Source organism: Xyrauchen texanus, chromosome 16 (genome assembly GCF_025860055.1).
Source record: "Xyrauchen texanus isolate HMW12.3.18 chromosome 16, RBS_HiC_50CHRs, whole genome shotgun sequence".
NCBI classification, from domain to species: Eukaryota; Metazoa; Chordata; class Actinopteri; order Cypriniformes; family Catostomidae; genus Xyrauchen; species Xyrauchen texanus.
The window spans coordinates 2,526,483-2,547,004 of NC_068291.1; the positions used below are offsets into that span (position 1 = coordinate 2,526,483).

A 20,522-nucleotide genomic window follows, 5' to 3' on the forward strand; every position below is an offset into this window, starting at 1 on the left:
CCTCAGGCGCTTGCACATGTCCATACACATACAGTGCCCCTGGAGGACAGGGCGGGAATTTCAAAAAATATTGTTTTGCTTGACCTTGCAATAAATATACCATGCTTTTACTACAGTAACCATATTTTAACCATGATATTCATAGTGAAATCAGTTTTAATACAGGAAAACAAAAACAATGGTAATAAAACTCATAATTTTGTTGGTATCATGGTTTTGCTATGGATTTACATTTACATCTACATTTATGCATTTGGCAGACGCTTTTATCCAAAGCGACTTACAGTGCACTTATTACAGGGACAATCCCCCCAGAGCAACCTGGAGTTAAGTGCCTTACTCAAGGACACAATGGTGGTGGCCGTGGGGTTAGAACCTGCGACCTTCTGATTAACAGCCCTGTGCTTTAGCCACTACACCACCACCACTCCATTATTACGATTTACTATCGTAATAATGTGGTAACACTTTAAAATAAGTTTCCACATAAACTACATTAGTTAACATGAAGTAACAATGAATAATACTTTTACAGCATTTATTCATCTTGTTTAATGTTCATTTCAAAATATGATTTTTAAAATCAAAAGTTGGATATGTTTACATTAGTTAGTACATTAAAAATGAAAATTTTTATTTTTATTAACTAACATTAACAAAGATGAATAAATACTGTATAAATAAGATTTAGTTAATTGTTAGTTAATGCATTTACTATTGTAAAGAAATGTAATCTTATAATAAAGTGCTCCAATAGACTGTTGTAACAGGGTTTTTGGCAGAAAACATGTATTTTCTATAGTAATATTGTACCATGAATATTTTAGGCTAACCATTTTTATTATTATTATTTTATTGCAATTTATGCATTTATTTTATTTTTGGATGGAAACCATGGTTTTACTATAGTAATATTCTATCCATATAGCAACCATGGTCAGGGGCGCAACTACCCTTTTTCGAGCAGGTATGTCACATTTTCACAACCCTTACTGTCACGGTTCATAAATCCTGTCTCTTCCTCGTCTCGTGCTCTGTTGTTTACGTGTGTGTGTGTGTGTGTGTGTGGATGTGTGTGTGGCGTGACTGCTCGTTACGTGTTCAGCAATCAGCTGTAATCACTTCCCTTCACCAGCTGCTACCCATTTCGTTACCCTTAAATACTCACCATTTTCTCATCTCTTTGTCAGATCGTTGTTTTGTGATGTCCGGTTGTATTGATCCCTCTAAGCTCCAGTCCTGTGCCTTCGTTGTTCCTGTTCGTGTTCGTGTGGATGTTTGTGGATTCGTCGTGTTTGTTCAGCACTCCTCACCACGCTTCTCACCGGATTCATCTGACCATTGGAGTTCCTGCGCCACTAAACCGTCACCTTGGACTTTAATAATTTCAACTTTACAGTTAATAAACTGAGTTTTACTTGCACTTGCTTCCGAGCTTCATTCGTTACAGAACGATCTGACCCAAGATGGAAGCAGCGAGTAACAGTTCAGAGAGTCTGGAGGAATTCGTGAACAACAGCAGACTTCGTATGGAGAACCAAGAGAAGAATCTCAATGACACAGCTCGCTCTGTTCAGGCTTTAGTGGCGCAGGTGTCCGGTCTCACCCAGCAAATCCAACTTCTGCGAGCTCCCACTGCGTCGCCCGCACCACCGATTCCCCAACCACCTCCAGCGGATCCCTCCCACTCGGAGCCCCGCCTACCGGTTCCAGAGCCGTATTCAGGTGAACCCAGTTTTTGCCGAGCTTTCCTAACACGATGCTCAATGCATTTTTCTCTCCAGCCCAGAACATTCCAGGATGAGAGAACCAAGGTCGCCTTTGTCCTGACACTACTGACTGGGAGAGCGGCGCTATGGGGAATAGCGGTGTGGGAAAACCAGGACGAATGCTGCGCCTCGTTCCAAGCCCTGTCTGCCGAGATGAAGCAAGTTTTTGACCGTGCCGCTGCCGGTAGAGAAGCAGCCAGAGTGCTGGCCGATTTGCGTCAGGGAGAGAGATCCGTATCGGATTTCTCTATCGAGTTCCGGACCCTAGCGGTGGAGAGCCAATGGAACGAGGAGGCGCAGTGGGACATGTTCCTGCATGGGCTGTCTGACCGCGTCCAAAGTGAGATATACGCCATGGATCTTCCCACCAAGCTCAACGACCTCATCGCACTAGCGTTAAGAGTGGACGCTAGGCTGTCCAGAGTGGAACAGCAAGCACAGACCAACCGTCCTTCGGGAGGACTTGGAGGCCAACGCTCTGGAGGCGGGTATGCGGTCAGCCCCATCTGCGATCCCGAGCCCATGCAGGTGGGTCGAGCCCGGCTTTCCCAGGAGGAGAAGGAAAGGCGGAGATCCCAGGGCCTCTGCATGTACTGTGGAGGAGCTGGACACTTCGCTTACAACTGTCCTTTAAAAGGTCCAGCCCGATAGTAAGTATGAGGCTACTATCAGGTGGTATCTCCGCCGAGAAGACCTCATCGACATCTACTCTCCTTCCGGTAAGACTCCAATGGTCCACCCACCGTCACAACTGTCGAGCACTCCTGGATTCTGGGGCGGAAGGTAACTTCATGGACTACACGTTTGCACGCAACCACCAAGTTCCCCTCAGGTCCCTCACACATCAGATTGCTGTACACGCCCTCAATGGCCAGGAACTTCCCACCATTTCACTAGCCACTGAAGACATCACCCTCATCACGTCAGGCAATCACACCGAAACCATCTCCTTCTACATCCTGGACACTCCTCTCGCCCCCATCGTCCTTGGTCATCCCTGGCTCACCCGTCCACAACCCTAAAGTGGACTGGCAATTGAAGTCTGTGTCTGCGTGGAGCACTCAATGTCATAAGTCTTGTCTAATGTCTGCCTGTCCGTCTGTTTCTGTCCCTGTGTTTCAGGAGGAGACCGTGGATTTATCTAACGTGCCCGCGGAGTACCTGGACCTGAAGGAGGTGTTCAGTAAGTCTCGGGCTGCTTCTCTCCTCCACATCGTCCCTATGACTGTGCCATAGAGTTATTGCCAGGTACGTCTCCGCCTAAGGGCAAGTTATATTCACTCTCGGTTCCAGAGAGGGAGGCTATGGAGAAATATATTTCTGATGCTCTAGCAACAGGGTTCATCCGCCCTTCCTCTTCTCCGCGGGGCGGGTTCTTTTTGTGGGGAAGAGGGATGGATCTCTGCGACCTTGTATTGATTACCGGGGCTGAACAGCATCACGGTAAAGAATACTTATCCTTTGCCGTTGATGTCTTCGGCTTTCGAGAGGTTGCAGGGAGCATCTATCTTCACGAAATTGGATTTACGCAATGCTTATCATTTGGTCCGCATCAGGAGGGGGATGAATGGAAGACCGCTTTAACACCCCCAGGGGCACTTTGAATACTTGGTCATGCCGCTCGGCCTGTCCAACTCCCCAGCGGTCTTCCAGGCACTTGTTAATGACGTGCTGCGAGACATGGTCGACCAGTTCATATATGTCTACCTGGATGACATATTGATTTTTTCTTCTTCTCTCCAGGAACACGTGCAGCACGTCCGGCAAGTGCTTCAGAGGTTGCTAGAGAATGGGCTTTTGTCAAGGTGGAGAAATGCGCTTTTCATGCACAGTCTGTTCCTTTCCTAGGGTACATCGTGTCGGTTGAGGGAATGCGATGGATCCTGAGAAGATCAAGGCTGTGGTGGATTGGCCAAGTCCAGATTCCCGTAAGGCTCTACTGAGGTTTCTGGGGTTCGCCAATTTCTACCGGCGTTTCATTCGCAATTTCAGTCAACTAGCCGCGCCTCTGACCGCCTTGACCTCTCCCAGAACGACGTTCAGGTGGTCAGACGCAGCCGAGGCTGCGTTCTCCAAACTAAAAGGCTGCTTCGTTTCAGCTCCCATCCTGATATCCCCTGATCCGTCACGTCAGTTCGTGGTAGAGGTCGATGCGTCAGAGGTGGGGGTAGGCGCAGTGTTATCCCAGCGTTCTCCTTCAGACGATAAGATGCATCCTTGTGCGTTTTTTTCTCATCGCTTGTCCTCGGCCGAACGTAATTATGACATTGGTAACAGAGAGTTGTTGGCAGTCAAGTTAGCCTTGGAGGAATGGCGCCACTGGTTGGAGGGTTCGGGGGTACCCTTTATCGTCTGGACCGATCACAAGAACTTGGAATACATTCGCACAGCTAAAAGACTAAACTCCAGGCAGGCTCGGTGGGCTCTTTTTTTCGGTCGTTTTGATTTTACTCTCTCGTACCGCCCGGGTTCCAAGAACATCAAACCCAATTCTTTATCACGTATTTTTGATCGCTCCGAACGCACGTCCACTCCTGAGTGCATTTTACCAGAGACTCTATTCATCTCTTCACTCACATGGGAGATCGAATCGAAGGTCAAGACGGCCTTAGAAGGGGTAACGCCCCCGGCTCGGTGCCCACCGAATCGTTTGTTTGTGCCGGAGGGGTTACGGTCCAGCGTTATTCAGTGGGGACATTGTTCCAATGTGGCTTGTCATCCGGGAGTTAATCGAACTAAGTTTTTAGTCAAGCAACGATTCTGGTGGCCTCAGATGGCTCGCGACGTTCACAGTTTTGTCTTGGCGTGCTCAGTTTGTGCCACTGGTAAGACTTCCAATCGACCCCCAGACGGGTTACTTCAACCGCTGCCGGTGCCTTCGAGACCCTGGTCCCATATCGCTCTAGATTTTATTACCGCCCTCCCACCCTCCCAGGGGTACACGGTAGTTTTAACCGTGGTGGACCGATTCTCGGCGGCTCATTTCATTCCCTTGCCCAAATTACCCTCAGCCAAGGAGACAGCGGTGATCGTCATTGACCACGTCTTTTCGATTACATGGCCTCCCGACAGACGTGGTTTCTGACAGAGGACCCCAATTTGTGTCCAAATTTTGGCGAGAGTTTTGTAAACTACTGGGAGCGACTGTCAGTTTGTCCTCAGGGTTTCATCCCCAGAGCAATGGTCAATCTGAGCGAGCCAACCAGGACTTGGAGAGAACGTTACGATGTTTGGTATCCAAGAATCCTTCCTCGTGGAGTCAACATCTCTCTATGGTGGAGTACGCCCACAACACGTTGCCAGGGTCATCCACGGGCCTATCTCCGTTTGAGTGTAGTGTAGGTTACCAGCCACCAATTTTTCCTAGTCTGGAATCCGAGGTCGCTGTCCCCTCCGCTCACGCCTTCGTCCAGAGGTGTCACCGCACTTGGACTAAGGCCCGTGAGACTCTACTCCAAGTGGGGTCGCGCACCAAGGCCAAAGCCGATCGCCACCGGTCTAGGCCCCCCGTATACGTCATTGGTCAAAAAGTGTGGCTTTCTACCAAGAACATTCCTCTCCGCTCTGTATCTAATAAACTTGCACCCAAATTCATCGGCCCATTCACTGTCACCAAGATTGTTAGTCCGGTGGTAGTCCGCCTCAACCTTCCTCCGGCGTACAGGAGAATTCACCCCGTCTTTCATGTTTCCAAAATAAAACCCGTTTTTTACTCCCGCATTAATCCGCCGGTTCCGGTTCCCCCGCCGTGACTCGTAGATGGGGAACCTACTTATTCGGTCAATCGCATTCTGGACTCAAGACGGAGGGGGCGCGGATTTCAGTACCTGGTGGACTGAGAAGGTTACGGTCCGGAGGAGTGAAGTTGGGTACCGGCCAGGGACATTCTGGATCACTCCCTTATCGATGATTACAATCGGCAGGTAGGGAGCCTGGAACCCAGGAGGCGTCCCTGGGGGTACTGTCACGGTTCATAAATCCTGTCTCTTCCTCGTCTCGTGCTCTGTTGTTTACGTGTGTGTGTGTGTGTGTGTGGATGTGTGTGTGGCGTGACTGCTCGTTACGTGTTCAGCAATCAGCTGTAATCACTTCCCTTCACCAGCTGCTACCCATTTCGTTACCCTTAAATACTCACCACTTTCTCATCTCTTTGTCAGATCGTTGTTTTGTGATGTCCGGTTGTGTTGATCCCTCTAAGCTCCAGTCCTGTGCCTTCGTTGTTCCTGTTCGTGTTCGTGTGGATGTTTGTGGATTCGTCGTGTTTGTTCAGCACTCCGGATCTCACCGGATTCATCTGACCATTGGAGTTCCTGCGCCACTAAAACGTCACCTTGGACTTTATTATTTCAACTTTACAGTTAATAAACTGAGTTTTACTTGCACTTGCTTCCGAGCTTCATTCGTTACACCTTACTATCGTTGAGGATTGGTGTGCTCCCCCTTTAGAGAGTCGCCACGCCCCCCTTTATATGGCGTCCATACATTATATATATGGTAGTTGCACCTCTGACCATGTTCTTACTACAGATAAATCTTGTGGTTACTATAGTTTTACTACAAATACCATGGCCATTGTAAACTAACAAAGAATTTAAGCATTTTTAATGATTTTCAATACGGGTCAAAAATGGCCCAAAGGACAAAAGGAGAGTGCGGTTTCTTAAGACAATAGGAGGGTTAAGAGCAGAGTAGGTTTTATATACCAAATAATAAAAAACTTTCATAAAACATTTTTAAATATAGAGTGAAGTGATTGTCTTTGTTACGCGAATGCTATCGTGACCTTGAAAAATATTTAACATGTGAGAAAGGGCAGCCGGTGGAGTTTCTGATGCCCCCCAGGGTATTGGTGCCCTACGCAGTCTGCATAATAAACATATAGGATGCAGCGATATGGTGAGTAAACTCCAAGTTCTGACTGGAAATACAATACAAATGAACATGAATAAATTCTGAGCGTTTCTCCACATTATTCATGAGAAAGAACGCTTCCATCCAATCACAGCCCTGCCTCGTGCATGATCTCACATTACAGCAACTAATGGACGTAACTGCGGTTCTGCAGGCGCGAGACTTCAACGGCACTCGCGGAACAGAAATGAGAGCTGACTATTACACAAACCCCATGATCTGATCGAAATCATTACACAATGGACCACAGTCCATAACTGGAAATGAGTGAGCATTTCTTGCCTGCAGTTCTGCTACTCATGCTCCAAACATGATGTTTAAGAGGGGAGGCTGTTAGAGGAAGCTCTGATTTCATCCCTTATTCTACATTATTCTTCTGAAAATATACCGGGATTTTCGGGATTTCCGTCTACATGGTTGTCATGTCAATGGAGTTGAAATACTGGATAACTTTATATTGACAATGTTAGTAAGCAATTTTACCACACAAGATTTACAGTATTTTAACATGCATTATGCTTAAGCCAGGGTTCCCACTCTTTTCAAGGCACAATGTTCCAGGATAATTCATGCCCAACAAGTGTAATATTTGAGCACACATGCATCCACTTAAATCAAGCTTTTATTTTGGCATATCTGTGTGTTTTTGTTGATGGTAGTTTCTCACCTCTAGATAAGCAGTTTGCTGCATGTCCCAGTGTGATTATTAATGAAATAAATACACAGTCTGCATGTGCTGTGCACTTCAGAGTGATCTCTGTCATCTCACACACAAGAGTGCACGTGACGATCACGATGAGGTGTTTTCAGTGTATGAGCGGCCAGCTCACATTCATGTGGAAGCGCACATCACTTGCAAATTATATATTTACTTCATTAAATCACAGACTTTTGCATTTTAATGATCACAATTTTCATTGAATTAATTGTGCATTCAAATGTTCATTTTTATCCAGATGCGTCATATTCCTATCAATTATATTTTATTTTATTTCTAATGTAATTTTTATGTCTACATTCAGTGTTTCCGCACACTACATGTGGTAATGGCGGTATAAGCGTTGAATTACTGAACATTATTTCACATCCTGAAGTATTAAGGCAGAATCAACACGCTACCAACCCAGTGTGAATGAATAAATAAATAAAAATCAGTGGTCCGACGGTCATCGTTGTCTAAAGTTTATAACTCACAAGGATACAAACGCATGATTGTCAAGGCTGAGACGATCACAGATCCACGAAAAGTTTTCCAGGTTTTGTTTTAAAAGCTATAAGCACCAACTTAAGCTATTTTATCTGAAATTTGTTCAGTTTCATTAATTGACTAGTTCAGTGACCCACAGGAGATTCCACAAGGTGGCGACAAATGAGTTTCTTATGTGCTATGAGTGAGTCATTGAATCATTTTGAGATGTTCAAACCAAAATCTACCAAGAGTCTTTATAGTATTTTAGCATTATAAGTACAAATCAGATCTATAGTTTCCATTAAGTTTGTGAACCGCTAAGACTTTTCATCCAAGACGACAACAATAAGAGTCTAATAATATTAATGAGTGTATCAATAATGTCCTTCCCTTCTCCTTTATTCAAATCTACTGACTTCAGTAGAATGTTTAAGCATTATAAGAACAAAGCTGTATGATTTTCCTACAGTATTTAAACTTTTATAAGAAAAGACAACAGTAACAGCCTAATAATTATATAATGTCCTTTCGTCATTGTAAAGCGCATTTCACATGAGTTGAGTCGAGGCTTCTGACTGCAACTTTAAACAAATTGTCAAAAATATAGTGGATGTCTTACCAAACACGACCAGCAGAAAGATGACGGTCGCCACTCCAGCTGTGATGTAGAACATGACGCTGATGTGTTGAGCCAGTTCATTGATGTCATCAACATTGGGCACAAGAACGGGTGGCACTAAGAAGCCAATAGCAATGCCAAGCTGCAGGGGAAGAAAATGAAGAGTTCACTGCACAGTTTGTGTCCGCCTCAGACGTGCCACAGTCCGTTCACTGACCGTCTGATGCATATAGATTGCTTTTACTTCCTCTGATCACATGTTTATGGGGCGGCTGTGGCTCAGGTGGTAGAGCGGGTCGGCCGCTAATCGCAGGGTTGGCCCACATGACTCCACATGCCAAAGTGTCCTTGGGCAAGACACTGAACCCCAAGTTGCTCCCAATGGCAGGCTAGCGCCTTGCATGGCAGCTCTGCCATCATTGGTGTGTGAATGTGTGTGTGTGTGAGAATGGGTGATTGGGACACAGTGTAAAGCACTTTGGTAACCTCTAAGGTTAATAAAAAGGCGCTATATAAGTGCAGACCATTTATGCCTTTTTAATCAGTGAACACATTTCCCGCTGTAATTAGAATTTATTATACTATTATTGTTGTATAATCTATTTCAGATAAAACCACCTCTAGATGACAGGTAGAGACAAAATGAATTGTATGTGGTTGCCTTACACCTTCCTGTCTAAGTGGGTGATTCTTTGCCAGAATAAGCAGCAAAGTGGAACAGTTTTATGCAGCTATGTGAGACAACAGCACTGCACAACTCTTCATGTAAGGGTCAGTTCAATACAGCTACAGGTCAAAAGGTGAATAGCACTCAGGGTGATAATGAGAAATATTGTTTTTGTAATTTACTTGAGCCTAACCGAACAATCCAGACATGAGGTCATATTCATTTCAGAGCTGCTTGTTATAACATCTCATTCCTTAAATACAACTACAATCCACCCATCCACAAGATCAAATGGGCTCTGATGTATTTCAACTGTTTGATTAATATGAAATCATCATCCGCCCCTTATCTAAATCCAAACACACACACCCTGTGTAATGTTATAGACTCATATCTCAATCTCTTATTGGTCTAAGAGTCATAAATGTCATATTGTGACCTAGCATGAAATTAAAACTCTCTGAATAACAACAAGAACAGTTTAGCAGAAGACCTTATAAGACTGCATGACTTTGTAAGAAATGACTTGTATAAGAAAATGTACTAATCATTTAACTCCTCTGCCAAAGCTCAGAAATCTCATTTGCGATGTTACCAAAATGGCACCGGTTCATGCATGCGCATCTTAAGCGAACGCATCACGCTGGTTTGAATATGCAAGATGGACAATAACATTTTAAAGCTACAAGGGGAGGATTTTCATTGAATAATGACTTAAATGTCATTATGTTCGACCATAGCTATTGATTGACTTGAAACAACAAATGAGTATGGATCGAGTAAATAATGACATAACTTTCAATTTTGGGTGAAATATCATTCAGGGTTCATGCCGTATTTGTTTACGGTTTCTATTTAGCAGTTGTAAGAAGTCGAACCTTTTTTACTTGTAAACTCACTATTCAATGAAGCGGGACACTAGGAGTGAATCTGCAACACCACGGTTTTATGAAGCCATCCTTGTACTTCCTATTACTGTGTTGTACTTTGCAGTTCTAGTCACTCCACAATTTGACCAAAACTAGAATTGTCTTTATAAATTCATCAGGCATTGCACATTATTTATGTGTGACTTCAGTTGACAAGCAGAGAACGACACTCGGGAGCTATTCCCTAACACATGGCATCACAAAAGAAACGTTGCATTCATTTTTGTCTCCAAGCACTCTTATTTTTACCTCGTCCTACATTTGCTCTTGTTAAATATCTGTTTTCAACAGGAAATAAATCACATTTAAGAAGTTAAATGGCTTGTGAAATGTATCTCAAATGCAGCAAGTTTTCTACAATGGCACAATGATCAGAGATGTTAGGACAGCACCCTGACAAAACGTGGTTTTTTTTGTGTGTTTTGAAGAAGAAAGGAAGTGACATAACAGAGAACGATTGTATTCTAGAAGCAACCTTATTAAACAGCCTGCCAGCTGCAGACTGTACACTAAACTGTGCTAAAGCCAATAAATGATGGGAGACTGACACTATATAAACCATAAATAGTAACGATTATAATTAGGAATGCACCATGGTGGACTTCCAACAACTCGTACTCTATTTATTAGCCCATGCTCTGCAAAAAACATTTTCTTAATGAGTATTTGTCTTTTTCTCCATTACAAATATCTAACCAATCTTAAAAGAATGAAAGAAAGGATGAAAAAAATATTTAGCAATCATAATATCACACTCACAGTTTAGTGAGAAAAACTATTTGCCAATGGGGTAAGAAAAATAAACTTTAGAATTTTCTTACCTCATTGGCAGATTGTTTCTTTTATTATTTTAGGTATAATTGACAGATATCTTGATATCTTATGTTTTTAATGTACTTGAATTATTTTATGGTGTTTCAGTTTCTGTTATAATACACTGTAGATGATTAGAAGAGTGCATGGGTGACATCTCACTGCAAGAACTGGCAAATCAGGTGCGGTCCATGAGGAGATGATGCACTGCAGGACTTAATGCAGCTGGTGGACACACCAGATACTGACTGTTACTTTTGATTTTGACCCCTCTTTGTAAAGGGACACATTACTCCATTTCTGTTAGTCACATGTCTGTGAAACTTGTTCAGTTTGTCTTCAGTTTTGAATCTGAGTTTAGTACTCACCACTATTATATACACATCCAACAAGATCGAAGTTAATGCTCTGAATGACTCTGCTGCTGCTGATCATTTTATGGATTCTGATCTAGTAAAGGCTCTAGACTTAGCCATTGTTTCTTGTACTTCCCTATCCACTATTCAATGTTAGATGGACGGCCCCTTGTCAACGGTACCATATCCCACACCACTGAAGCTGATACACTACAAATTGGGAAACTCTCTAGTTTTTGGTTTCCCTTGAATAGACAAACGCAATCCAAATATTTCGTAGGGTAGGGGAAACATTCAGAGGTGGAGTAAACCATGTCATTTGCAATTTCTTCATGCCGTTCCCCCAATTTCTTGTCTAGTCACCTACGTGGAAAGATCCCCAATGGACCACAAAACGGGCATTCCCGCTGTTTACTCCAATCTCTGTAAAGCTTTTAGTAAGGTCAAAGCCTTACTCAGTTACTCCCTCACCAACCTCAGGACTGTGCCATCGAGCTCCTATCAGGTACATCTCCTGCCAAAAGCAGTGATGGATACCCAAAAGACTGCAATGGAATGACAATGCAGTGCAAGCATTTGAGGACCTAAAGACCGGTTCATTGAGCACTCCTATTCTCCATCACACTGATCCCACTTTACCATTCGTGGTTAAGTTCAATGCATCTGAGTGCAGAGAAGGTGCAGTTCTTCCTCAACATCACAGAACACTGCCTAAACTGTACCATGTGCTTTCATTGCACACAAGCTCACACCTGCTGAACAGAATTACAACGTGGTCAATCGCAATTAAAGCAACATTTGAAGAATGACAGCATTGGATAGAAGGAGCGCAACATCAAACATTTAAAGTTCTCACTGATCACAACAATTTGAAATATATTCAGACAGCAAAGCAACTGGACCCTGACAAGTGGGCTGGTCTCCGTTCTTTACCCAATTCAACTTTACCATCACTTAAAGACCTGATTCAAGTAACACCAAAGCAGATGCGCAACCATGTTTACACAAAGCCCAATGTACCAGGGAAAAACAAGACACTATTCTCCCACCAGCACTACTACTTACTCCGGTGAGGTGGGAAATATAGGATGAAATCTAGCATGCCCAAAACATTGATTCTCTGACCCAATGACTGTCCACCAGAAAGGGTAGAAAGTCTGTGAGAACACGTGTTATTCAATGTGCACACCTCTCCCTGCTCTGGGCACCTGAGACAAGATACAAGACACCATCTATTACTGTAGATACAGAACAATGCTGATGTCTTCACTCAAGTTATGAACTGAGATAAATGTGCATGGAGCGCAGCACATGTCCATCTCTAGTGAGCCATAAGACAGCAAAAGCATCCAGTAGATTGCCGCCGCTGCCGATCAGTTCCCCAACTGAGACCCGGTCAACCAGTATGGCTCTCCACAGGATCCCCTCAAAGAAATTAAGTCTGAGGTATGTAGGCCCTTTCAAGATCATTAAACAATTAACACCACTGTCTTACAGACTTCATCTGCTGTCTCATTATCATATCTCTTTTGCCTTCCATGTATCCCTGCTCAAACTGGGAAGATCAGCAAACAACTCCACGGGTCACGAAACCCTGGGCCCTCTCCTTTTTGTGATTGATGGAGAAGAGGCTTATCACATCAGAACCCTCCTGGGTCAGCAAGTACAATATCTGGTAGACTGGTACCAGAGGTCACAATCACCCGAGTACTGACACAGACTCTGACCCACCTGATGCCCATTCTACGAATCAGTCACCTGTATACACTGTATAAATGCTGGGTGTTCTCGGTTCTTTGCAAAGTCTAGTTATTCTTTTGAGTGCATTACAGAGCATTATTATTCCTGTTTTACTCATCATTAATGGATTTACTGCCTGTTCTTGGATACATGCTGTTAAATGTAATTTGTAATGTATTTCATTAGATTACTCAAGGTCAGTAACGTAATCTAAATACTTTGGATTACTTCTTCAGCACTGGTAGATTTTTTGCATGACACTGAAGTTCTCAAGAAAGGGCCAACAAAGCACATGTTTACTTATGTGTGTCTATTCCTTTTAAACCACTTAAGCTCATGCAAATGTTTGCTATGTTTACCTTCACTGTTGCCAGCAGTTTTCTCTCTTCAATTAACGGAATGCTTTGATTCAAAATATGATGAATTTACAGATAATCTGCAATGGCCATGCCAATATGGAATCATCAACTATTGGTCCTATTTGGAAGCTAAACAAGAGAGCAACAATCACCAAGATATCTTACTTTCCTTTTACTCATTATAACACTGAATGCATTACAAGTTTAACCTGGAAAAGTGCTGGGAGCAAAGTTGATAGTTCATGGATAAACCATGGCAGGTTGTGAAGCTGCTATGTTTTGGTTAACAGTAAATCTTTGGCTAGCCACACTTTCCTAATTCTTTTCAATGTGAATTCCACATAAACTCCATTATGAAAGGTGTAAATTAGTGTAATGATGAGTAGAGAAAATAATTAACTTTTGCATGCAGCAGTATTTAAAAGTGCAAAGAATGAAAACAGCTCAATTTAAAGTGTAACTCTTTTCACTTATATGGCACAAATATGTTATGTATAAAATGACTAATTTAAAATACAGGTGACTCAAAGTGCTGTGTGAGCATTTGTAACCTGAGATAAAATGAGACATTCATTTACCTGCATATTTAAACATAAATGTTCAAAAGGGCCATACTAGCGATCGACAAAGATGGGTTTTTCAATGACCGGTACCAATACCAGGATGCTGGATGAGCAGGATGGCCAATATAAATGCAGATTTACATTTACATTTATTCATTTGGCAGACGCTTTTATCCAAAGCGACTTACAAAAGAGGAAGAACATCAGCGAATCATCTTAGGGAGACAGTGGTACAAAAAGTGCCATATTACAAAAGTTTTACTATCATCATAATAGTATACAAAATACATAGTACATAGTGAAAACAACACTTATTTAATTCAATATATCCTCAAATTCGCTTAAAATTGTTTATCGTTGATTGACAAATTTTAGTAGGTTCTGGAACTGACACAAGGGAAAGTTAACACTTCTGTTTATTAGCGAAAAAACACAGTTATTAGTCAATGCTGATAAATCACAAAAGGAACGAATATCGGCCAATTAACTGGCCTGGGCAGCGTTTCCCAAAAGCATCATAAGCTTAAATTTATCATAGAGGCCATTGAGGCCAACTGTTTCTACGTTCTACATAGGCTTACAATGCTTTTGGGAAACACTGCCCTGGACGATATATGGGTCTATTACAAGGCTATCCCCATCTAAACCCTACAAAATGTATCGTGGTAATGATAGTTTGTGACAAATCAGATTGTCTGTAATCACAAATCTAGTTTAAAACACATGAAGACAATTCAGCTTTGTGTGCATGTTGGTTTTACATATTTCTATACAAAAACTGTATTTTATCATGAATTGTTTAGTCGAGAATATGAAGACGTTTTCTCAGGGTTACACCATAGCTATAACCAGGGTTGTGACTTTTAAAAAGTATTCCACTACAGATTACAGAATACATGCTGTAAAATGTAATTTGTAACTATTCTGTTAGATTACTCAAGGTCAGTAAAGTAATCTAAATATGTTGGATTACTTCTTCAGCACTGGTTGATTTATTTTTATTTAAAATGTTTTAAGAATAAAACTTTTGCAGTACATCTTTGCTCTAATATCAAAGGTCTTACTAGAGAAAAAGGTAATGCCTTAATGTGAATTTTCTTCATAGAATTCATTATAAAATATAATCGCTGCCTGATAACACATGCATGTAAAGGCAAGAAATAGCATTTTAGTTTAGCATAAAGATAAATGTTGAGATGACAATTTATACATGGTTAAATACATTTGCTGCTCCAAACTTCAAACCCTCACAGTTTGTAAAACGACATCCTTTTCTGATCGTATGTGTAGTCTGTTCATAGAATGAGGCAGAACATATAATATTTGTAGCTTTCTATATGATGCTACAGGCTACATTGGTTAGCATTTCTTGTAAAAACAAATAACCTAATCACATAAAAAAAACATTGATACGGCATGTAATCGTATATTTATTATGTTTAATCTGTCAAAGCATTTCTACGCTGTAGAAACATTATGTAGCTCCTCTCTTCAGCCTCCTCAATGACATCATATCCACCTTTTCACTGACAGCGTGAAAGCGAATGCATAAATGAAACACATCATCAGAAAGTGTTTCACTGCTGTTTGATGCTCTTTGGATCACATCATTTATATGTATCAATGATTTCTAGCTGAATAGACTAAATGTTAAAAGAAACAAATGACAATATAATGCAAAGTAATCTCTTCAGTAATCAAAATACTTTTGAATGTACATGTAACTATATTCTTATTACCAGTGATTTAAATTGTAACTATAGTGGAATACAGTTACTTATATTTAGTATTTTAATTTGATATTGATATTTAATGATATGACAAATATATATTTAAACTTACACGTTTGAGGGTCTAAAGCCTCTCTGTATTGTGTTTTTCTGTCACATGACAACAAAATGGCTACCTACATATTGGTTACCACCTGACTTTGAACTGGCGGACAAATGCTTTTAAATATTATTATATATATATATATATATATATATATATATATATATTATATATATATATATATATATATATATATATATATATATTTATTTTTTTTTTTAAGTAAATACTAATAAAATATTATTCTGCACTACTCATGCCAACATTTTCATGTTTCATCTTTTCTTAAGGCTTCTCTTGACCAGATGGTTACACCACATGACATTTGTGACATTAAGCCCAAGAAACAAATATCAAAATGATTTTGAACTCATTTTGAATTTTTTATTTATTTTTAAACCTTTTATCATTTCTTCTTTTGATGACAAAGGTGGTTAATAAAAGTAGATTTCCGTAAGGGGCCAACCCTTCTTTCAGGTGCTCGTTTACGGGCAGGAAATCAATATGATTTTATATAGAGCCTCAAAGCACAGTTTTCATGTAAATAACTAAGTGTCTGTTGGTGCTGTGCGCCTTTACGCACCTGGTTTCCAAACACTCCGACGGCGCAAGCGGTGGACACCTCATCCGAACCGAACCACACGGACGCGACCTGAGACGGCATTCCCAGGATGAACACCTGCGCGAATGAACTGGCGAACTGTCCCAGCATCGTGACCCAGAACAGACTGGGCTGAACGCTGGCCACTTTGATCCACGTCCCGACGCAGTTGATGGACGCGGCGACCAACGCGATCACCCGCAGCCCCTTCCGATCCAACAGCCATGTCACTGGAAAGATTAAGGGATGTAAGTCAACATAAAGATCATGGAAAGCCAGTCGATGGTGAAAGAAGTCACGTTGTAAAACTTCATGAAGATGTTGTTGATGATTCCATACTGGATCCACTGGAACGCGTTGCACAGCGAGTACGAGCTGAAGAGGAACACTATAAGCCATCTCCTCCGGTATAAACGAGTGGGACCTGTGCCGGTGTCTTTGCATTCGGTGATTTCAATGTGATCCGAGTTCAGATCGGAGCTTCTCGTCTGGTTTGTGTGGATCACTCCGTCCTTTCCAGCGTCATTGTCGCCCCTTTCACACATTTTGTGCCTCTGAAATCCGGTCAAAGCCGCAATGTGTTTATGAACTGTAAAGCGCGTCGGTCTAACTACTCCTGACGCGTAAATCCAGCTTTAAATGAGCCAAAGAATCACATTCCGACTGACTCAATAAACAGCGATCCAGTTCAAAGGTGGATTCAGAAGTCACGCTCTTCGCTCCAGGAAACAACTGTGCGTCTGATATCACTGTGATTCACTCATGCGAGGTTCAAACTTCACTTCGATCATCATCATCGTTTCTCCAAATGACATGACAGTGAATCTTTAGCACGTGATCAACCCAACACATCCCGATAGTGCTTTTGTGTATTGCATATTGGATGTATATAATATTTAGTGTACTGTATTGCATATAGTACTGTATTTAACACCTTGGCTGTGTAAAGCTCCACACAAATGTTTGGGGGCCCCAGAGTTTTGGCGGCCCTGCTGGCCACAAGTGATCTGAACATCTTTCTATCAGCTACTCAGGGTTCAGGACTGACAATAAATCATGTAAATCCCCCATGTCTATTTATAATCTATGTTGGGCCATATTAGGATGCAGAATTTGTTCTGTGAAAAAGAAATATTTAGTTTGACTGACTTTTTTAAAACAGATATTCACACATTTCTCAATCAGCCATTTGACGAGATTCTAAAATAAAGCCCCTAATATGGGATCAATTCCATGCCACATATATTTGCAAAAATATAAAGTATTGCAAAATAAAATAAAGTTTTGCAAAACAAAAAAAGTATTGAGCAAACAAAAAAAAAAAATTTAAAACAAAAATTAAGTATCACAAACGTAAAATAAAGTATCGAGAGAAAAAAGAAAGTTTTGCAAACAAAAATAAAGAATTGCAAAATATAAATAAAATATAGCAAAAATCAAGATGTAATTAATTGCAAAAATCAATGACTGTTGTAAAATAATCTAAAGATCTTTTATCCTTTTTTATCTCTGCAACAGATTTTTAGGCAGCAATGATTTTGCCACACATCTTTTCTTTGCAACGCTCCTTTTAATCTGCATTTCCATCACGTGTGAGCTCGTGATACCGCTTTTGCCTTTGCGCTTCACTTTTCTCTGCGTTTCACTTTATGGCACTGTTTTGACGTGGGGGTGGAGTCAGGGGATTGGGGCGTGTACAACGGGCTCAGTGATGCCTCTCTGGAAGTTACGTCATTAGCTTGAGACACGGCTCAAACATCATGGCCGATCAGAGGCATGCAGGTGGATCTCAGGTATATAAAGTTGATTGTTTCCTTTTATTTAATTAGCATTAAATGTGTTTTAACAGCGTTTGCTTCAGATGAAGAAGTTAGAGATCAGTTAAAGTGGTGGATTTATTAGCCATACTCACTAAAATAGCCAGCATCTGCAGTTTATTCTCTCTCAATTGATTGGACTATTGATTGATTCTTATGTTTATTTTATAGATTATAATTGTCTATACCATAGTATGTTGTCTTCTAAAAAATGTAAACTCCATATTTAGATGTAACATTATCACCGTTATCCCTCCAGGAAGGTGCCGCTCTCCTCTCTAGTAATTTGGCTTATAGACTTAATAATGATATTAATTGACTAAATGGGGCCCAGGTCAGGAAGCAGACAAACTGGTTAATCCGAACGTTTGCTAGCTGCCATGAGACGTCACACAGTTCACATAAACTACAACACATAGAGACTGTATCACCTAGATATCTCATAGAGACTGTGTCTGTTCCCCAAACTACAAACCACAAAACCCTCACTAAATCATTTAGAAAAAATTTGATTAAGGTCAAACTTGAACAAAACAAACAAATTAAAAATAAACATCATATAAAAATAGGGCTACTAAACATTAGATCTCTTGCTACCAAAGCACTAATTGTCAATGAAATGATTACAGATCATAGATTGGATGCACTCTGTTTGACTGAAACCTGGCTTAAACCGGATGAATATATTAGTTTAAATGAATCTACTCCCCAGGTTATTGTTATAAACATGAACCTCGCCTGAAGGGTCGAGGAGGAGGTGTTGCTACAATTTACAGTGAAGTTTTTGGTGTTACTCAGAGGACAGGATATAAATGTAAGTCTTTTGAACTAATAATGCTTAATGTGGCACCGTCAAATACAAATATAAATAAAAAATCTCTGTCGTCCTTTACCCTTGCTACAGTGTATAGATCACCCGGGCCTTATTCAGATTTCCTTAGTGAATTTGCAAATTTTTTATCAGATCTTGTAGTTACTGTAGATAGAGCCTTAATTGTTGGTGACTTCAACATTCACATAGATAATTAAAATGATACACTGGGATTAGCATTTATCGATATTCTCAACTCTCTTGGAGTCAGACAAAATGTAACAGGACCAACTCATCGCCATAATCATACGCTAGATTTAATTCTTTCATATGGAGTTGATGTTGATAATATAGAAATTCTGCAGCAGAGCGATGACATCTCGGATCATTACCTCATCTCTTGCATTCTGCAATCAGCTAATGTTACTCAATCTACACCACGCTATCGTTCAGGTAGAACTATTCTTTCGTCCACTAAAGATGACTTCACTAATACTCTTCCAGATCTATCTCATATACTCAATAAACCCCAAAGCCCAGAAGAACTTGATGAAATAACAAAAAATTTAAATGCAGTCTTCTCTAGCACCCTTGTAAACTCATAGAAAATAACCACAACAATCCTAGATATTTATTCAGTACTGTGGCTAAATTGGTTAGGAATAAAGCCTCAACCGAACCAGATATTACGTCACAGCTCAAGAGTAATGACTTCATGAATTTCTTTACAGATAAAATTGAAATAATCAGAAATAAAATTGGAATTATGCAATCATCTGTCATAGCACCTCAGAAAACAGTGTCGAATAATTTCCCTCATGTGCAACTTCAATCCTTCGCTATCATAGGTCATGAAGAGCTAACAAAACTTATCGAAACATCAAAAGCCACAACTTGTTTGTTAGATCCTATACCAAATAAGCTCTTAAAAGAGGTATCTCCTGTAATATCAGAACCTCTTCTTAATATCATTAACTCCTCGCTATGCTTAGGACATGTCCCAATAAACTTTAAAATGGCAATTATCAAACCGCTAATTAAGAAGCCACAACTTGATCCTGGAGAACTTGCTAATTATAGACCGATTTCAAATCTCCCGTTTATGTCAAAAATACTAGAAAAGGTAGTATCCTCCCAAATATGTTCATTTCTACAGAGAAATAGTATATATGAAGAATTTCAATCAGGATTTAGGCCTCATCACAGTACAGAGACTGCACTTATCAGAGTTACAAATGACTTGCTCTTATCATCTGATCGTGGCTGCATTTCTCTTCTAGTGCTTTTAGATCTTAGTGCTGCATTCGACATGATAGATCACAACATTCTCTTGAATAGGCTGGAGAATTATGTTGGAATTTGTGGAGTGGCATTAGCATGGTTTAGGTCATATTTAGCAGACCGCTACCACTTTGTCTATTTAAATGAGGAATTGTCAAACCAAACAAAAGTAAAGTATGGAGTGCCACAGGGATCAGTTTTAGGGCCTCTGCTTTTCTCCATGTATATGCTTCCCTGGGAGATATTATCAGGAATCGTGGAATA

At 40.9% G+C, this 20,522-nt stretch overlaps 1 pseudogene; it reads right to left on the reverse strand.

Moving 5' to 3' along the window:
- The window catches only part of LOC127657288 (feline leukemia virus subgroup C receptor-related protein 2-like), a 44,208-nt pseudogene extending 27,260 nt beyond the window's left edge, over positions 1 to 16,948 (reverse strand).
- Between the last annotated feature and the right edge of the window lie 3,574 nt (positions 16,949 to 20,522).